The sequence below is a fragment of the Phasianus colchicus genome, chromosome 18 (genome assembly GCF_987193195.1).
Source record: "Phasianus colchicus chromosome 18, bPhaCol1.hap1.1, whole genome shotgun sequence".
Classification (NCBI taxonomy): Eukaryota; Metazoa; Chordata; class Aves; order Galliformes; family Phasianidae; genus Phasianus; species Phasianus colchicus.
Genome location: NC_143453.1, coordinates 886,612 through 905,962, shown reverse-complemented (window position 1 = coordinate 905,962; position 19,351 = coordinate 886,612). Strand labels below are relative to the sequence as shown.

At 53.2% G+C, this 19,351-nt stretch overlaps 1 long non-coding RNA gene across 1 annotated transcript; it reads right to left on the bottom strand.

Annotated features, from left to right (window-relative positions):
• Window positions 1–1,346: 1,346 nt before the first annotated feature.
• LOC149915490 (uncharacterized) lies at window positions 1,347–13,445 on the bottom strand. Its single transcript, XR_016472111.1, has 3 exons — window positions 13,350–13,445; window positions 2,582–2,664; window positions 1,347–1,829 (listed from the first exon to the last, which is right to left on the bottom strand). It is a non-coding gene; the product is annotated as an uncharacterized LOC149915490 (long non-coding RNA).
• Between the last annotated feature and the right edge of the window lie 5,906 nt (window positions 13,446–19,351).

Sequence of the window (19,351 nt, the reverse complement as noted above, 5' to 3'; positions counted from 1 at the left end):
AGGGCTGATAGAAACCCCAGCACGGTCTTACGGAGACACATAATGCTGCCAACCCACAGCCTTGTGCCGCCTGCTGCTGCACTGTTTCCCCACTTTTACCCCCAAATCGTGATGGACTTCCCAGCCATGAGACCTGAATGCAGCCACAATTCAGAGAGCGCTGGAGCCGGCGCAGGCAGGGGGAGGGGGTAAGGGGGAGTGCAGCCAGGGCTGAAGTGTTCCAGCCCCACTCGGGCAGTGGGGGGCAGCAGGCAGCAGTGGGATGGCAGTGTGGGGTGATGGGATAGCCATGGGGGGCAGTGCAATGGCAATGAGGGGCAGTAGGGGACAGTGCGGGTGTCAGTGGGATGGCAGTGAGGGGCAGTGGGATGGCAGCAGGGGACAGTGAGATGGCAGTGGCGTGGCAATAGGATGGTAGCGGGAGGCAGCAGGGGTCCGTGGGGCTGGGCAGCTTCACACCCCAGGGCCCACTCTGTTGCCCTGCTCCTCTCCTCCCACCGTCCCTCACAGCTGCTTTCTCCTTCTGCTTCTGCTCCCTTCTCACTCCCTCCACTCTGCCTCAGAGACACACATAACTCTCCCGTGAAATATATACAGTGTAAATATATAAAAAGCCAGCGTTTGCCTGCTGCTTATGTATTCATGAAATAGTAAATAAATTTTATGGGATAATGTGAAGGCTGCCAGGGAGCAGGAGGATAAAAACTAACCCCTAATGAGCCTCCGTGTCAGTTTGGCACACTCGGGATCGATCTGCCGCTTCCATTTAGCACCCGTGTGTGGGGGTGGAGGTGGTGCTTCCTTGGTACAGCCCTGAGCATTGCTGGGCATGGGGTAATGGGTGGGACAGGGTGATGGTTTGGGAGTTGGGGGGCTGCTTTGGGCGGAGCACACAGGTTTGCATGGGAGAGATGAAGGCAGGGAGGCAGGATTGCACAGGAGGAATACTGGAAGGAATGGAGGCAGGAATGCAGGATTGCATGGATGCAATGGAGATTTGCATAGGAAGGATGCAGGGAGGCATGTGGGCTTGTATAGCAAGAATACAGGGAAAGAAGCAGGGAGGGATTCAAGCTCGCACAGGAAAAATGCAGGTTTGTATGGTAGGGATGCTAGAAAACCTGAAGGTTTGCATGTGAGGGAGAGAAGGAGAAATGCTGGTTTGCAGAGGAGAGATGCAGGAAGGGAGGCAGGAGAGGATGCAGGTTTGTATGGGAGGAATAGAAGGAGGGATACAGGGAAATGCAGGTTTGCAGAGGAGTGTTGCAGGTTTGCATGTGGAGGGCAGTGCAGAATTTCTGCGTTTTGAACTGGATGCTTTCCTTTGCAGGCAGGCCAGGGTTGAGGCTGGCAGGGCCAGCCAGGAGGCCATGGTGGGGGGACAGCCTGATGACAGCCAAACGCCATCTTTCATGCCAGGGCTCCCATCCTGCTACTTTAGGTGGTGCAGGCACCAGGGATCCATCCTGAGATGTTCCCTACCCAAAAAGCAGCTCCTGCAACTTGCTGCCATCCCTGCTCCTTCCCTGCAGCATGCCCAGTGCTCCTGCCACAAGACATTGGGTTTTCCTCATCTGCTCTCAGTCTTCGCAGGCTGCAGCTCAAATCCATCCTCGCTTCTCCTGAATAAAGCCAGGAAGCATGCTCTTTCCCTCCTCCCCTGCAGCTGGTGATGCATTTGGAGGCATTAACCTCTCCGTTTGGGTAATTTTCGGCAACATTTGCATCCACATGGCGAAGCCAGCAGGGTGTGGGTCCCACACGCAGGCAGATGCACGCAGCGCTGGGAGTGACGCTGGTGGGAATCCCGTGCGGGTTGGGTGGGTGTTCTGTCCAGAAAAACATTGATTTGAGTCAATCAAAACGCCGATCTCATCAGCATTTGGGAGAGACGGTGATGTTTGGAGGGGTGGTGATGGGGGATGTCGGAACATTTTGCCTCCACCATCATCTGCTCTGAAATGAGGAGATAACACACGTGGGACGCAGCAGCTGTGACAGAGGCAAAATAATGTGGTTCTTGCACTGGGTGCTTCCACTCTGGGAGGGCCCCTGCATCCCCTCGACCTGCAGTGCTGTGCCCAGGGCTGCAGCTCCCATCCCCTCCCTCCCCCCTCGTATCCTTTTTTATGGAGGGAATGAGATGGAGAAGTAAAAATTATTAACCCTGGGGTCAGCACTGGCTGCCTCATTCCTCTCTAGCTTCAAGCACTTTCTCCCTCATCTGTTTCACAGACAGCGATGTTCGGCTCAACACATTTGCATATACTTATTGCATTTTTTCTTCTTTTTTTTTTTTTTTTTTAGTCTTTATCTATTTATTTATTTTTAAAGAGACAGCACCATCCTTGGCTCCATTTTTTCCCCTTCTGTGAGCTGTTCCCAGCTGCTGGCTCTGATATGGATGTCCGCGCTCTCAGCAGCACCACTGGCAGAGCACAGACTCGCAGTGCGTGCTGCCTCCTCCTTCCCTGCATCTCTCTGCTGCTTTTTGGCCTTTCCATGGGATGCCTTGCTGCCATAGCCAAGCACTTGTAGGTGCAAACCCAAACGATGCTTCCACACAAAGCTGTCAGCAAACCTGTGCTGTCATTCAGGCGTGCCAGCAGCATCCGCTTTGTCTTCAGAGACTGACCACAGCAAAGGCTTTCTTCCCCATCTGCCCTGAGAAGATCAAAAATAAATAAATAAGAAATGGAGCACGTTTGTATCCGAAGCTCAGCATCTCCCAAAATCACTCACAGATATTCATAATGGTCCGGCAGCTATTAGAGGCGCAAGAAGGAGGGAAGGAAATGAACACCGGGCAAGAAGAGAAAATTCATGGTCCCGCTGATACGCCATGATAAATAATTATGAGTTATTAATTTTAAATTACATCTTTAATGCGTTGCATGATTTTAATTCCCACCACAGTATTAATATAGGGGCGGTGGGTTTGATTAATTTGAAGCGGAACGGAACAGTGTCGGTTCCTGGGCTGCCGGCACCCACCAGGTGCAGCCTGGTGACAGTACCCAAAGCTGGGGGGTGGGGGTGGGGACAGTTGGTGCCTGGGGTGGGAAGCAGCCAAGAGTGTGTGAGAGCAGCAGGGTGCTGGCAGTGGGGTGTTTTGGGGCTCTGTTGTTTTGAGGGGGATGCTGTGAGTCACTGCATTGCGGTGCTGGACACCACTCCTGCATCCCACCAGGCATGCTCGTGCACCAAGCATGGAAGAAGAGCACACATTCTCATGTTCTCATCCCCTTCACTGCTCTATCCGAAGCCCTTATTAACAAAGCCTGACCTCCCCTCCTTGCATTGCCCCAAAGCCACTTACCACACCCCACACTGGGCTCTGTGGGGCCGGAGGCCGAGCATCCATACCCCCCCAGAACGGGGCCAGGAATCTGCTCTAAGTTTGCTTTCCGAGTAAACTTCCCTAAGTGTGACAATCGCTTTAGCTTCCCAGCGAGGATTTACCAGGCTTCTGTTATCTCTTTGAAAGTCGGGAGTTCTCCAAATGGGCATGAGAGAGCAGCCGGAGAGGTCAGAGCCGGTTAGGCTGCACAGCCGTTCAAAGCCCCCTTCCAAGCGGCATTAAAGACGGGATTAAGTCTAAGAGGGTTATGGAGGGAGGAGTAAAACAGCCTTGTCCTGCACAGAGCGCAGAGATAAGGCTCTGTTCTGGAGGTGTGAACTCCCGCGTGTGCGAGCCCAGGCACTCGGGGGGCTGCAGCAGGATAATTCCAGAGGCGGCGGATCAAGCTGCAGCCAGAGCGGGCTCCTTGCGGGGTGGTGCCGCCCCTCAGATGGGATTCTTAATCTGGGGAGCGGTGGCACAAGCAGCCCTGATTTTCCACTTGCTGGGGCCATGCTGGGTCCCAGCCCCTCGGCTGAGGCGTTTGGAGACCCATGTCCTGTGTCAGGTGCTGGAATCAAAGCCAGCCTGGCCACTGTGTCCCCAGCCTCTTACATCCCCAACCTTTCCCCTACCCCTTGTGTCCATAGCCTCTTATGCCACCAAGCTCCTGGTATCTCCAGCCTTTTGTGTCACCAACCTCATGTGTCCCCAACCCCTTGTGTTCCCAACTCCTTTTGTCCCCAACCTCATGTGTCCTCAATCTCTTATCCAACCCCTTGTGTCCCTAACCACTTGTGTCGCCAACCTCTTTTGTCCAAACCTCAAGTGCCCCCAAGCTGTTGTGTCCCCAGTTTCTTGTGTCATCAACCTCCTGTGTCACCAACCTCTTGTGTCCCCAAACCCTTGTGTCCCCATCCTCCTGTGACTTCTCCCGCTGTCTCCTGCAGGAGCTGGAACACTGCTTGGATCAGCAGTCACTGCACTGTCCTCCATCCCCAGACGTGTGCTCCAGATGGTGGCTGAATGCTAATATTAATATTTTTAATACCTCAGTGTGTTCAGAGAAGCAATGTGGCTATGCCATGCAGTTAGGGAAACTGAGGCACAGAGACACCCTATCCTGCAGTGACCTGGGTGCTTGCAACATGCCATGGGGCAACATCACCTTCCCAGTCTAGAGCACATGGTGGGCACCAGCACTCTGCCAGCATCGTGAGAGGGATAGGATGAGGATGGATGGGTGGGGATGGATGGGATGGGAATGGATGGAGATGGATGCTGCTGCTGCCCCACAGACTCGCAGTGCCCAAGGGCAGGGTTTGTGCTTTTCCTTTCTTGGCTGCATCCCCAGACTGCTCTGCAAGAAGCCAAGTTCCAGTGTGATGTCTGCATGTTCAGAGGCTGTTAAATTAAACAGTTCAGGGAATTAGCTGCATGCCGCGAGCTGCAGCAAACATGCTCGCAGCCAGAGACAGCTGAATTTGCTCCTTGCCAAAAAAGAAAAAAAAAAAAAAAAAAAAAAAAAGCACCAAGAAAAGCAAAAAGGATAAGAAAATTCCCCCCCTGCTGCATAGGGCCTTTTATTTCTCCTCCTTTCTTCCGGACTTCTTGCAGGGCTCCTGTGGATGCTCTCCTCATCCCCTCCTCAGTTCTGGTAGTGCTGGGGCTCTGCTTTCAGGGGCTGCTCCTGAGATGCAGGCAGCCGTGTCACCACGCCATGCTTGCTCAGCGCCAGCATCTTTCTTCTCAGTTAAAAACCAACCCAAAGGGGCTGCTCTAAGGTTTGCTCTGCAGCCCAGCCTACTCCAGCTGTTCCCCAGCCTCCTCCATGGGACTGCAACAGGAGCTTTGTGTAGGGCTTGGGCACGGGTGGGGGCTTCTCCTGTGCGCAATTCCCAACGCTTTTCATGAGCATTTCAGTGCACAGTCATCCCAGTGCTGTCCACCTGCATGTGATCCAGCTGGTTTGCTTTCATTTTATTCTATTTGCAAAGGAAGTTGCTGGCACTTTCCTACTTATTTATTTTTATCTAATGCCTTATCTACAAAAAGCAAAAGCACAACAAACACAACAGAATGAAAAGGAGGAGTGCTCTCATAGCCATGGAGATAAAACTGTGCCCAACAGAGCCCAGAGTGCTCCCAGCTCAGCCAGGCCCCTTGCCGAGCACCCATGCAAAGTGCATACAGCCCTGCAGCCTCTGGGAAGGACTTTCCAGTCAGAAAGCCTGCATCTCCCATCCCATCTGGATCTCCCACCCCACTGCTATATGTGCCACATGTGTGCCTCCTTCTTTCCTCCTCGTACACAGAGGGAGATGCTCAAGGATGTGGGGCAGCCCCATCCCTTCTGCCTCGGCTCTGCACTCCCATCTCGCCAACCCCATCATCTTCACGCTGCTGTCGGGAGGAAGATGTAGAGCAATCACAGCTCTGTGCTGCAAATATTAATTATCCACTAACTGCTCTCCAGGCAGCCATTAGATCCCGGCTCTCTGACAGCTGTTCCCGGCTGCCTGCCCGAGGGACACTGCTGTGGGGAGCAGGCAGGGGACGGCGGGGACCAGGGATGGCCGTGGGGAGGGGTGCCCATTCCGCAGCACCCAGGGCTGGAGGATTTTGACAGGGCACTGTTATTGCCCTGCAAAATGGATTTATTTTTGGGGCTGCTTTCTCCCAGCAGGGATGTGGGGTTCATGCTTCCCCTTTGCACAGCTCTGCGTGGTTTTTGCTCCACCACAGCAGCGGGAGAGCAAGAAATGGGATAAATCCGCCTTTTTTTAATTGATTCCCTCCCACCACCACCACCCCCATCTCCAAAACCAGGCATGCTGATGGGAAGCTGCTCACTGCAGACAAAGGCAGCACAGCCGGTGCCATGGGCAAGGAGGGATTTGCGGGTGGGCACTACCTGCTGACCCACTGCTCTGCCCCAATTCAGGCTGCAGAGCTCAGCTCAGCACACCCACACCCTATGGGGTAAAGCAGGGGGAGGAGTGCATGGGGCAGGCAGAGCAGGGGCAAGAGCACACGTATACCCCCACCTCCTACACCTGCACCCCTCTTGTCTGTGTCGCCCCACAGCAGTGCGGAGCTGCGCCAAGCAGAGCCAGTTAACAAAATAAATGAGCTAGGTAGGCCTGAGCACATATAAATCTCTCCCAGACAACATTTAGATGTTCCATATTTGAGCCGGCCATCATTTAAATTAGCACTCTGCCTCCCCTCAACCTAGCCCTTCATTACTGGCATTTTAATGCTCAGGGCTTAATTGCTGAGGCTTAGTGGGAATCACCTGCCTCTGCCCGATTGGGATCCCATAGACTGGGAGGATCCCAGGGCTCTTCCTGGGAAACTCCTGCCTACAGGGTCAGATGAGGGCTTTGAATGTTTCCCCATAGCTGTCTGTGTTTCTGGGGCTGGAGAACTCCTGGAAAAGCTGCTGCAAGGAGGCTGAGCTTCGGTGGTGGATTGAAATCCCCTCTGCACCATTTACCTTCTCATCCTTCCTGTCCTGTAGGAGTACAGGAAGGGTTTGTGCGACACCAGTGCAAAAGCAGGAGTGAGAGTTTGCTGGAAGAAGAGTGATGAGACAAAATAGGAATGGCTCTGCTTCTGGAAAATGAGCCAAAGGATGAGCCCACAAGAGATTCCAGAGAGCTCTCAGGAGATTTTATCATTCACCAGAAGTTAAGAAATAAGGTGGAAATGTACTTAGGGAATAGCGTGTTTGTTGGAAAACAATACATCCTTGCTACTTTGAAGGAACAAGGAAGATCTTGAAATTCAGCCCAGCTTTGCCAAATGGTGAAAATTACATCTCCAGCCAGAGAAACCAGGGCATGGGGCAGCTGGGGGCCAGGGCAGTGCCATGCCCTGCATGGGGCCGGCTCCATAAATGGCAGCCCCTGCTCCACTACCCCTTCTGCCGCCTGGTGTTTAATTGCACTGGCTAGCAGTTCAGGGGCAGAGCTGCTCGGGGGCCTTATCTCTGCTTTCACCATTTTTCTTTCTGGGAAATGAAGTTAAAAATCCCTTCACAGCAGCTCCAGCGGAAAAAAAAATTAGTCCCATATCACTATTTAACATGCACTGCTAAAAACTAGATAAACACAGGCCGTCACTTGGAGATTAGCTCCTCACATGACTAAATGATTTATTTAGAAGATTCCTTCTTTTCTCTCTCTCTCTCTCTCCTTCTCCCTCTCTCTCTTTTCCTTGGCTAAGAACATATTAATCAGAAATTAGAGGCAGGCTGAGGGATGGAGAACAACCTGACAAAGAGCAAACGGAGACGGAGAAGGGAGAAGGATGGGGGAAAGGAGGGAAGTGGGGACAGGGCTGGGGAAGGGGAAGAGGCAAAATTCACAAAAGGTGGGAAAATGGAGAGGGAAATACAGGAGCTAGGAATTGGGATGGGAGGGGAAGCGTTTGTTTTAGAAGGGAGACACAAAGCAGAGGAACAGAGATGGATCTGGGATGGAAGCGAGGCAGTGACAAGAGAGGGCCATGCGTGGGGCTGAGCTGCCCCCAGCGGTCAGGCCTGCTGATGAGGGCACTGATGGGGCGCGCAGCCCCCACACCCCGTTTTCTGCAGGTGTGGGCGATAAGAGCATCCCGGTGCTGCTCAGGCGTGAAGGGGCTGGGGATTTGCAGAGGGGGATGAAAGAAGCGGCACCGGCTGATTATGGGGCTGTGTGCTGGGATGGGGGCAGCGCCGTGTCCCTCCCCGTTATCCGCAGTGATAAGCAGCCCCGAGGCTGAGGCCGGCAGCGATAAGGAGATTAGGCAGTTGGCTCTCAGTAGCGCTGCTCCTGCGGGATTTCCTGCTCCCACGGACTCACCAAAGGTTATCTGCTGTGCTGCACTTGAACCTGCCTGCAGCCCTGCCCGGGGGTCCTCCCGGCCCACAAAGCTGAGGATGGTCCCAGCCCACATATCAAAGGATGTTCCCACCACAGAAGGATGCTTCCCATCACACGAATGGGAAGGACGCTTCCTATCCCATGAAGGAAGGGATGTTCTTCATCCACAGAGCACCCACCCCACCGATACATCCACCCAGCCCCACACCAGCCCAACCCCTGCACAGGGACAGCCCCAGGGCCAGGTGACCCCACCCTGCAACCCCAACCCTGCCAGCTTTCACCTGCCTGCAAGCACAGTGCTGCTGCTTTGAGGACTGAACATTTGGCAGTGCCCTGATGTATCACAAAATGGCCAATTACCCCTCTCACTGGTTATTAATTTATTAAATTTTAATTTCGCATAGAGCACTGGCTAGGTGGGAACAGGAAAGCAACCAGAGCTCTCTCTGCACATCAGGTGCAGTGTGTCACTGTGGAGCACCCTCTGCAAGGACCTTGGTCACAGCACCATGGGCTGAGCAGGAGGTGGGTGATGGCCTCGAGAAGCTGTGGGTGCTGCAGGGGGCTGTGGTGTCCTGGTGAGGTTGGGCTGGCAGATGTGGGAGTGCAAACATGTCCATGCAAATGAACGAGTGGAAATTCCTGCATGCAAACCCATGTGTACAAACCCTTGCATGTCAAACCTCGTTTGCAATCCACTGTGTGCAAATTCTTGCATGCAAATGCTTGCATTCAAACCCATATGTGCAAATGCTTGCACGAAAACTATTGTATACAAACCATTGCACACAAACCCTGTGGGCAAACCCTTACATGCAAACCATTGTGTGCAAACCATGGTGTGCAAACCCTTGCGTGCAAACTTGTGTTCAAACCTATCCATGCAAACCATTGTGTGCAAATCCTTCCATGCAAACCTATGTGTGCACATCAACACTTCAGGCTCTCTGCCAGCCTCACCTTTGCTCTCACACTGCTGGAGCCATGTACTACAACCCACAAAGGCCCCATTACCTTTGCCCCATGCCAGTGTAGAGGGGCAGGTTGGGATGTGCAGTGTACCCCTGCGCCCACAGGGCATGATGTTAATGCACCATTATTACCCTGCAGCAGGGCCAGTCAGTGTGAGCCCCTGGGTGCCCAAAGCAGGGGAAAGGCTCTTGGGGCCTGGAGGCCATGCTGGCTCATGGTGTGGGGACACATTGTGAAACACTGCCCTCCCCAGCCCTGCACCTCATAACCACAGTGTCTCTGATTATCTGCACCCATGCTCCAGGAGCCTGGAAATGATGTTTTTCATGTTCACCAGCCTGTTTCTCCCACACTGCTTTCCCTCCTGCGCAGTACTCTGCAGGCTGACAGCCGCCTCACTCCCCCCAGTCCCTTCCCACCTTGCCCCCTTTTTCTCCGCATTTTTTCTCATACACTCCTTTCTCCTTCCTCTTTATTTTATCTCGATTTGCCACAAATCTGTTCCCCCACAAAGCAGCTGCCATCTTTGTTCTTTGCCATTATCAGCTGCGGCACACGGGCCGGCCAGGCTGCCTGGCAGACAATTGCTGACTAATAGACTGTCTGAGAGCTATTGTGGAGTGTGTCCGAGGCAGATCTATCACCGTGTCCTATCACCCATGCCGCATTGACACCAGGGGAGAGCAGCATGGAAGGGGGAATGGGGAAAGGGGTGGGAAAAAGAAAAAAAAAAAAAAGAAGAAGAAAAAAAGAAAAAAAACATTCTTGCTCGGCACAGCGCATCGCTGCTCCCTGGACCAGGCAGGAGCAGATGTGGTCAGCATCTCCGGCGGGCTCTATCCTGCCTCCATCTGCTCCTGGAGGCTGCTCTGCGGCAGGGGGCTGCTGTCAGAGATCTGCAAGGGATGAGGGGCTATAGGGGATGGGGAGTGCTGGGGACACTGGGGGTTGAGGCTGCTGGTGGTGCAGTGGGGTAGCAGGGCACTGGTGTACCTTGTGCCTGTGCTCCAGTGTTGGAGGAACCCCTGGGAGCCCAAGGAACTAGGGATGTAGCGCTGGCCTTTCCTCCTGCTCAGAAGGCAGCAGGGATGATGCTTGGGGTCCAGTGCAGGGAGAGCTTGGTGCATGAGGCCACAGCTGAATATACAAACAGGGGAGAATGGCTCAGATGTGGGCCCCCACTCACACACAGTTCTCACTGCTGTTAATGAGGTCAGAGTTCCCAATGTAAAATTTGGTGGCACAGAACCATCACAGCTCCTCATCCTGCCAGTGAGTGGCCTGTGCAACATCCAAGCTGCAACCTCAGCCCCTCAGGGAGCACTAGGACCATGTCCCCAGCCCTGGCAAGAGGGAAACTGAATGGGAGACTAGGGTTGAGTTTTTGAATATCGGCTCTTCATTCCCTTATCCCTTTGTTGTGTTGGTCTTGCACTGGGGAGGATGCCCAGAAGGCCACTGTCACTGCTCGGTGTTGGCTGGGAAGGACTCAGGGAGTCCCAGGAGATGGGGACAGAGAGGACACAGCCACAGGCATGGGCTACTGGAGTGGGGCAATGCGTGGGTGCTGAGACCCCCAGGCCCTATGGGGCCGTGGACAGCAGAGGGGGCTGCAGGTCAGCGGGAGAGGTGACATCTGCGGATGCACTTTCGGGACAGGAGTAGAGCAGCCTGGGACTCGGGGTGAGGGGGATCAGGGCCTGGGTCAGGAGGCAGCCGTGCTGTGCTCGGGGATGGGAGGATGCTTACAATGCATCTCCCCTCGAAGGGAAATGAGCCCCCTGTGCTGATGTGTGACCCCAGAACGGCACCCGTGGGTGGTGTTCAGCCCCTGGCTAAAGTACAAAGGAGTGCAGAGAGGGAGGCAGCGGGCTCTGTTTTCCCCGGGCTGTTCTGCCTGATCTATGCGTGCACACACAAGGTGAGATGAGATGAATAGTTAATGTCCCCAGTGGGTTTTGCTCCTGCTCGCTGCAAAGTTGTGAACAAAATGACCGGCCATGCATTGAACGGGCTTACATCGCTCTCCATATGGAAATGAAGATAATCCAGGGCCTCGCTTTGTGTTCTGCGGGAGAGCGGGTGGCAGTAGGGCTGGGGGGATGGGGCTAGATCCTGCCGCCTGGGGAGGACACAGAGACCCCAAAGCCTCAACCCCATCCGCATACACATGAACTACAGCCTCATGCCTCACGGCTGCCTGGAGATTCTGCACAGCTCTGAGATGCACAGGGAGCCACGCTCTGCCTTGCACCCTCCTCCTCCCCCGGACTCAGCTTGCTTCTCTCAATTCAAAGTAACAAACGATGGTTCTTCCCAAACTTCTGCTAATGAGAAACTGTTTCAAGAAACCCCCCCAAATTGCTGCTAACAAAGTCTAACTTAAGGGAAAAAAAAAAGAAAAAAAAAAAAGAAAAATTATCCCCCAGATTAAATCTTCCTCCACTGGGCAGTTTTCAAGGCTTCATCTCATGCTGTGCATCTGGTTGGCTTTTTGGCAAGCCCTGCACTATGTGCACGGCTTGTGATGGATTTGAGGTTCACGCACCTCCCGTGGTTCCATTCCCCTTTTGTTTCTCTGGCTCCAGGCAGAGGACGGAGGTGGGGGATGTTGAGCAGAGATCCAGCAGGGCAGGGTCTGTCCCCATTCTGGGCTGTGCCCCCTCTGCATGGTGACGTGGGGATCCCTGAGCGGCTGTGGATCCCCACAGAGCGCAGCAGCAGCAGCAGGCGCTGAGCAAACCATGTAGCTCAATGTCGTGGCTCCCCCTGTAGCCGCCGGGAGAGAGGCACGGCAGCACGGGAGCAGAGGGGAGCCCATCCTCCAGCCGAGTTTTGGGGGCTCTGCCAGCCCACACTACGCCATAGCCATCTGCACTGCCCCATTGCAGAGTAGTGGTGAGGTCAAGTCACACCCAAATGTCCCCATTTCAGGGTGTCCCCACAGGGCATCCTCCCTGGGGCAGGAGGGCTGGTAGCTGGAGCCATGCACACACCATGGCACACACTGTAGCTGGGCATCACCGTGCACCTCTGTAGGACAGAGCAGGGGGGATGTAAACCCGAGCTGTGCTGGAGATGCCCCACAAGGCATGCGAAGGGCAGTCCTGCTGCTGGAGATACCTGGTGCCAGCGTGGTGCTCGGGAGCCTGGTGCAGCAGGGATGGGGACAGCAGAGAAATGGGTACAGCCTCTTGGTCACACCACGCAGAGTTGGCAAATTGCCGTGACTTAACAAATTCCTGCTGCCGAACTGAGCCGTGGAAATCACTCCAGCACGCATTGGCAGCCCCTGCACATGTGCGGGTTTTGCTTAAGCCACGTTTTCCTCTGCTGCCAGGTAGGGCAGGGTCCAGCCTGTTCATTGCAGGGCCATCCCCATCTGACCCAGCATTTGGGATCTCCCTGCGTGCCTCAGTTCAGGCTATGAAGGCTTTCCAGATTGGGGTGATCTGAGGGCCAACCTCCCCCACCCTGTGCCAACTGCTGTCACTGGGGGGGCAGCAGCCCAGATGTCTCCTGTGGCCACTGCAGTGGGACAGGAGCAACAGGCAGCCTACAAGGGCTGACAAATCGCCTCTGATGTGCAGCATCAAAGATACTCCATGAGCCATTTGTCGCCACTCCTGCCAGGGATGTGCACGGAGCGGGGGAACCATTCCCACTGGGGACCGAAGGGGCATGGGTTGCTGTGGAGGACAGATTAAGCCCAGTGCTAAAAAAATGAGTTTCTACAAAATGAAAGACAGTACTTTGTGCTCCAAGGATCGAGCATGGCAGGGACCAGAGCTCAGTCCCTTTTGCTGCCCCAGTGCTGAGGACTCTGTAATGGAGCCGGAAATGCAGCCCAGAGCAGGCTTTGGGCCACACTACCCGTGTGACACGTGTGGCTGTGCATTCAGCCTCTCTGGAAAATCAAAACCTCGCTGGTTAATTAAAGTGTTGGGCCCTGAGATCTGCTTATTCCGTTCTGCAGCAGTAATACTATAAAAGTGTTCCGCACAATTTCAGCCGCAGCGGCTACAACCACAGTTAGAAACCAGTGGTTTGGGGCAGGAGCAGCTCTTCTCCTTATTCCCCAGGCATCACTTCACATGTACAAAACAAATACCATAGGAAAACGTGTGCTGTGTGCACACATCCCCACGCAGCACCTCTGTGCCTACCTGTGCTTGATTGCAGGGTGTGGTCCTGCCGTGTCTCCATCCCAAATCCCCACCTTTCGAACCCAAAGCAGTCTCATCCGCCCCATCACCACCCAGCTGTCTGCGCGTGGGCAGCCCAGCCCCACAGCCCCGCAGGGCTTTGGGGTGGGGGCCAGAGGGGAGGGGGCCATGCAGGCGGGTGTATGCTTTTTATTTCAGTAATTCTTTTATCTTGTTCTCGCACCCTGAACAGTATGAGCGTTCATCAAAGTAATTGACGCGGATGAAATTAGCGCTTCCTGCTATGTCGGACAGATAAACTTTGCTGAATATTGATTTTGCACAAAGAAAATGACATGTGCTTGGTCCTCACCCTTTATCTGGACGGAGCAGGGAGATGCTGGGGGAGGCGAGGGGGGAAGGAGGCAAGCCTTCACTGGAGAAGCATCCATAAGAATTACTTTTATCTCTTCTTCCACAAGAAGACAACAGAAGATAAGGCTGGGCGACAGTGCTGGGGGAGGCTAAGGGGAAATAGGGGAGAGGAGCTCAGCAAAGACCTCTGTTGGAGCTGGACGCGGGGCTGGGCTGGGGGCTCTTTGTCAGCTGCAGGGTTTGGGCATATAACAGCTTCCCAGGGATGTGCGTCACAAAGAGCAGAAAGGAGTGTGGGCTCCCCTTCATCCCACCCACAAAATGCCCTCAGCAGGGTGCCCTGCCCTGCAGCCCCAGCACAGCCCCCTGCCCAGCCCCCAGTCCAGAAGCTCAGCTCCATCCACACCAAGCCACCATTCCCCACTCCGATGTTTGCACAGAAGGTTTGCAGGACGCATTCACCCAGCTGCTGGGTTTTGTATTAACACCACGCTCTGTAGAGAGGGGATATGGGAACAAAGCTTGTACATGTGCTGCTTTTCCCAGAGCGTCATTCTCTGAGACTTGGGGTGACCTGAGCTCTGCACACAGAGCATCTCATGGTGTAAGCAAGCAGCCATGGGCTTTTCAAAGGCTACAGAGTGTATTTATACACGGTATTCTTCCTGGCACAGAGGCACAGTGCAGACCCCTTCAGATGAGAAAAGCAGAGGTAGCCCTGACCCAGGCTGATGGCTCCTGAATCACAGGAAAACTAAGCACTACCTATTAACAGGGACTTGTGGCTGTTCTTGCAGAGCCTGACATCCTTGTCAACATCAGCTTACATAGCAAGTGCTTGGGAAATTTGAGGAGTTGTTTAAAATTGCCCTGTCTGAAGCCCCGAGAGCTACAATGCAAGACTCAGGGAAGGATTATGCAGGCCAGGGGCAGCTCACCAGCACCAGCATGGGGATACAAATGGAGTTTGTTTGAAAAGACCAAAACAAGAGGGTGTAGAAGGCGATGAACCTGAATTCCCTGAGCTGTGCTGGGACAGGCTGAGCATAGAGCAGAAGGCAGTAGGGACCTTGGGGATGAGTCCTGGGGGCTCTTCAGCCCTCTCCTGAGTGCATCCCCTCGTGGAGCCATCAGCAAGGTCAGCCAGCACTCTGCTCTCCTTGTCAGGTTCAGGAACTTCATATACTAGTGGATACTTGGTGCCAGCAAGGGGGCAAATAGTGGTGCAGAGGAGCTGGTGGTGGTCATGGGGGTACTTGCTTCTTTGGATTTTATTTGGACATGTAGATGTGAAGCACCAGCAAACTTTGCAGCAGACAGGTCTTCCTGAGCAAGGTCATCTTGGTCTTTCACTATTTCCTATGGGGCAAAGCTACAGGTGGACAGAAGGTGGGATCCGCCCTCAGCTTCCTCCCAGGAGCTGGGTACTCTACCTCATGGCACTGAGCATGGGAACTGGGCAATCCAAGGGAAGAGCCCAGTACCCTTCAAATGCCAGGAGAGTGAACCAGCCCAGCTCTGCACTTGTTTGACTTCCCAACATCCAACCAGAAGCCTCAACTAGAAGAGTATTCCTCACCTCCTGTCTTCCCTGGCAAAACTCAATCCAATATTATTAATTACTTCCCATCTGCAAACTTTGGTGTCATTTCTGTGTCAGTTTTTCTTGGCTAATGTCCACTGATGAAGGCTTCATTTAAGCAGCATGTGCTTCTCCTTCATCCTCCCGCTCAAACACACGGGGATCCAGCGCTCTCAGCACGTTCTGCATCCTGCTCACATCAGGCTCTCCTGTTTTCTTCTTGGGTAAGGAGAAGCACAGCCTCACATTTGTTGGATTGTTACAATTTCTAGCATTCCTTTCTTGATTTCCCCTCTCCCCAGACATCCCAGGCCTTAGGGGATAAAAAATAAAAAAAATAATAAAAAAAAAAATCAAAGCCTTTATTTTACTACTTGCATTTTCTAGATACCATGCCCTGACACTGGGAGCAAACAGTTATTAAATAAATGCATTGTTAGGCATGCTTTTAGTCCTGACACCTCTGGTAAATCTGCATTTGTTATTTAGTGAATTAAGTGGTTTTAAATCAAGTTATAATCGGTGGGTGCCCTTGTAAGCGGTATTTTATATCCCCCTGAGCATGCTTTGTTTGCAATTTCTGTAAAATTTCTTTAGGTGCATTATATATTTTCCTTGAAATAGCAGCATTCTGTGCTACAGTATCCAGCTGCATAGAAAACTTCCTGCCATTAGCATTAGACCCTTCTGTCACAGCTCACCAGCCCAAACCTTGTCCACATGGGCTCAGTGTCTCTGTCTTGATGTGCCGCTTTTGGGGTGCCCATCCCAGCTGGCTGCTGCAGCAAATCCCCATTTATCATCCCCGTGTCCTCAGGGAGGGTGTTCTCTGGGGTCTCACTGCCTACCCAGCTTCTCCCTGGATGGATCTGCCAGGGTTTGGCATGGATCAATGCTTGCTGCGCCAGCTCCTGCTCTGCACTCCCATATAGGCAGAGCTGGTCCTTACACTGCAGTTTATGGCTGTTCTTCCTTCTGCTGTGATCTGCTTCCCAGCCTTAGCCAACGTGAGGTCACACAGTGCCCAGCTTGCCATGATGTGGTCACCTCCATCTGTCCATGGCCTGGTCATCTTTGTGATGTGGTCATCTCCATCCACGTTGCAATCACCTCTGTGGTCACATCCCTGACAGGGCCATCTCTACCTCATCACAACATGGTCCCACCTAGAGCTTAGAAACCTTATCTGACACTCAATGCAGCACGACCTTCTGTGGCAAGGACCAGGGCTGAGAGCCGCCTTCTCTAAATTTCTGGTGTCTTAAGTGAGCTCTTACAGGTTGATCTAGCCTTATGAGCCCAAGACTGAAGGCCTTAAAGATGGAGAAGCTGGGATTTAGCCAGGCCTCAGCCTTCCCAACAGCCATGCAGCAAGCCCTGCTCACCATCCCATCACAGGCAGCAGTGGTCATGGCATTGCCCAGGTGCTGCCCTTTCCTTGCTGCCCATCCCTGTCTTGCCCCAGGGTGGCATCCACCCCACCCCACCCCCAGTCTGTTTTCCCATTTATCTCCTCTGCCTGGTGAATATACATAAATATGAGCAACTGTGTCTGTGTGTGACCTTACCTGCCCCGACTAAATTCATGTAGTGTCTGTGAAGATAATTCTAAAGCCATAAGAAGATAATAAAAAAGGAAAGATTAAAAAAAAAAAAAGGGCAAGCATTGTGGTTTGTGTTCTCTTATCTAACCTCCTGCAGGCCTGGGTGAGAACAGTCCCTTGGTATTTAAAGGGATGCTGCAGCTGGGAACACAGCAGCAAAGGAATGGGGATGGGTACCACTGGGGACAGGTCCCTGCCCTCCCCATAGGACATGCGGAGACTTGGGGTGGAGGAAACTGGCCACAGGGAAAGCCCAGTGGCTGCATCCCCGAAATATCTGCCTGGCTTGATCCTTCAACACAACATCTACAAATGGTAGGCAATGGGAACAGATAGGGTGTGCCTAGAGTGGCAGCAAGTGGATGCACAGCCCCATGGGCAGCTGACCTCCACGAGCTGGGGAGACCAAGCTGGGAAAAACGAAGGTGTGATTTTCCATCTTTTTTAGATGGATTTTTTATACCACTGCAGCTGCACGCAGCCTTTGCATGAGAGCGCATCGATTGCAGCAGCGGAGGAAATTATCAAAGGGTTCATCTCAGCGGTGTCATCGTTGAATGGAGCAGGTTGTCAGATAAATGTGAGCATGCAAATGGAATGATCAGAAGAGAAAAAGCACGGCAGCCTCCTCAAAACAAGGTTCCGAGGAGAGGGTGAGATGTCCCCAGTTGTCCACCAGCTCTGGAGGTGGGGGCATGGTGAAATGTCAGAAATCCAGGCATTGGTGATTGCTTTCTCACCGGTGTAAATATCTGTGCACTCTGAGCTTGGAAGGCATGATGCCTGGGGGAAAATAAAGATAAGCAAACTCCAAATGTACTCAAGCTTTGATCAAGAGCACTTCGCAATTTTTCCCCCTTATATGTGGGGTTTTCATGGCTGGGATCTAAATGGAGTAACCCAACCATCAGAGTCAGTAAGAAGACTAAAATGGTACGGAAGAGCCAAAAAACGCCCCGAACGTGTGCAAGGACAATGCTGTTATTGGGGTCACCACACCTGTGGGTCTCCCCGCAGCCAAGGACACATGGTGGCACGACATCCCCAATGGGCAGGCTCCTGTCTGGGGAGCGGATGATGGCTGAGGACAGCCACAGTCAGACACGAGAAGAGGGACACCAGCCCACTGCCCCCCCCCCCCCACCAATCACCCCCCCGGTACATGGAGAGGGCTTTCTTCCGCCTTTGTTCGGCATCTCCGAAGTGCTGTTACCACAATGGCCGAGGTGAAAGGGGTTAATTCGGGGGACAGAGGTAGGATGTGAAGATGCAGAGCGGGACAATGGGCTGCCTTCCTCTTTTGTCAGCGCAGCCATTGTGCCGCGTGTGAAAAATGAAATCTGTTTCATTTTGCTTCCAGATGCGATCAGGCGCCTCTATTTAGAAGCCATCAAAAAAAGCCATCCGAGTGCTGGGGGGGACATGGCAGGGGGAGCACAGGCCTGCCAGACACAGGCGCAGCCCAGCCCCACCCCAGAGCAGCTTTTATTTATTTACTTGGGATTGAACACTTATTTAGATTTAACCCACTCCCTGCCTCTGCCATTCAAGTGGCTGAAACAATCGGCAAAGTCAGTGGGAGAGGTTTTATTTGGAGAAGGAGCATCCTTCTGCCAGAGCATCCTCCACCCAGAGCATTCTTCCAACAGAGCAACATCCCACTGGAGAATCTTCCATCCAGAGCATCCTCCCACTGGAGCATCCTCCCATCCCAACAGAAGCAAGCTGAAGGCTGGGATGAGCCCCAGCCCATGATGCTCCTCATGCCCATCCCGTGGCTGAGTGCTGTGACAGCTGCTCTTAATGCCCTACCTCACCCCCAAGTTTTGCAGGAAGGATGGGTAGCTTTGGTGTCATTATTCATCAGCATTTCCCCTTGCTCCCAGCACTTCAGGTGACAGTGCAATGAAAACCAGGTCCACCACTCTCCCCCTCCCTCTCCCCAAACCAATCTGTGGGTTTGCTACCAACGTGAGAAATTTTCACCTCCAGGGAAGGTGTGAAACTTGGCAGTTTTGTTCCCTCCGAGGGGAATTACAGCCCTTGCAGAATGCAAACAAACAAATGCAAATTAACCCTAAAAAACTTGTTTTTTCAGTGCACATCTTGGCCTTTGCCTCAAATTAACAAATCCAGATGGAAACTCTCAAGATTTACTTTTCCCATCCAAACACACAGCTGTTTGTCCCCCAAGATGTCAGTGCAGAGAAGAGACACCAGACAGTAGGTACTAGATTTCGACAGTGGGCAGAAAAGGCCAAAATCTGCCTGGATTTGTGTATCAGGGCAGCCCATTTCTGCCTGAGATCCAGCAAACTCACTCCAGCCATGGCTGGGTAGTACCCTGGGCAGTGGAGGACAGCACTGCCAGCATTGCCCGAGGCAGCACATGACCCCCAGCCCTGCTGTCCCCATTGGTCATGTGGGGATGGGGCCACTCTAGTCCTCTCTTCTGCATGACC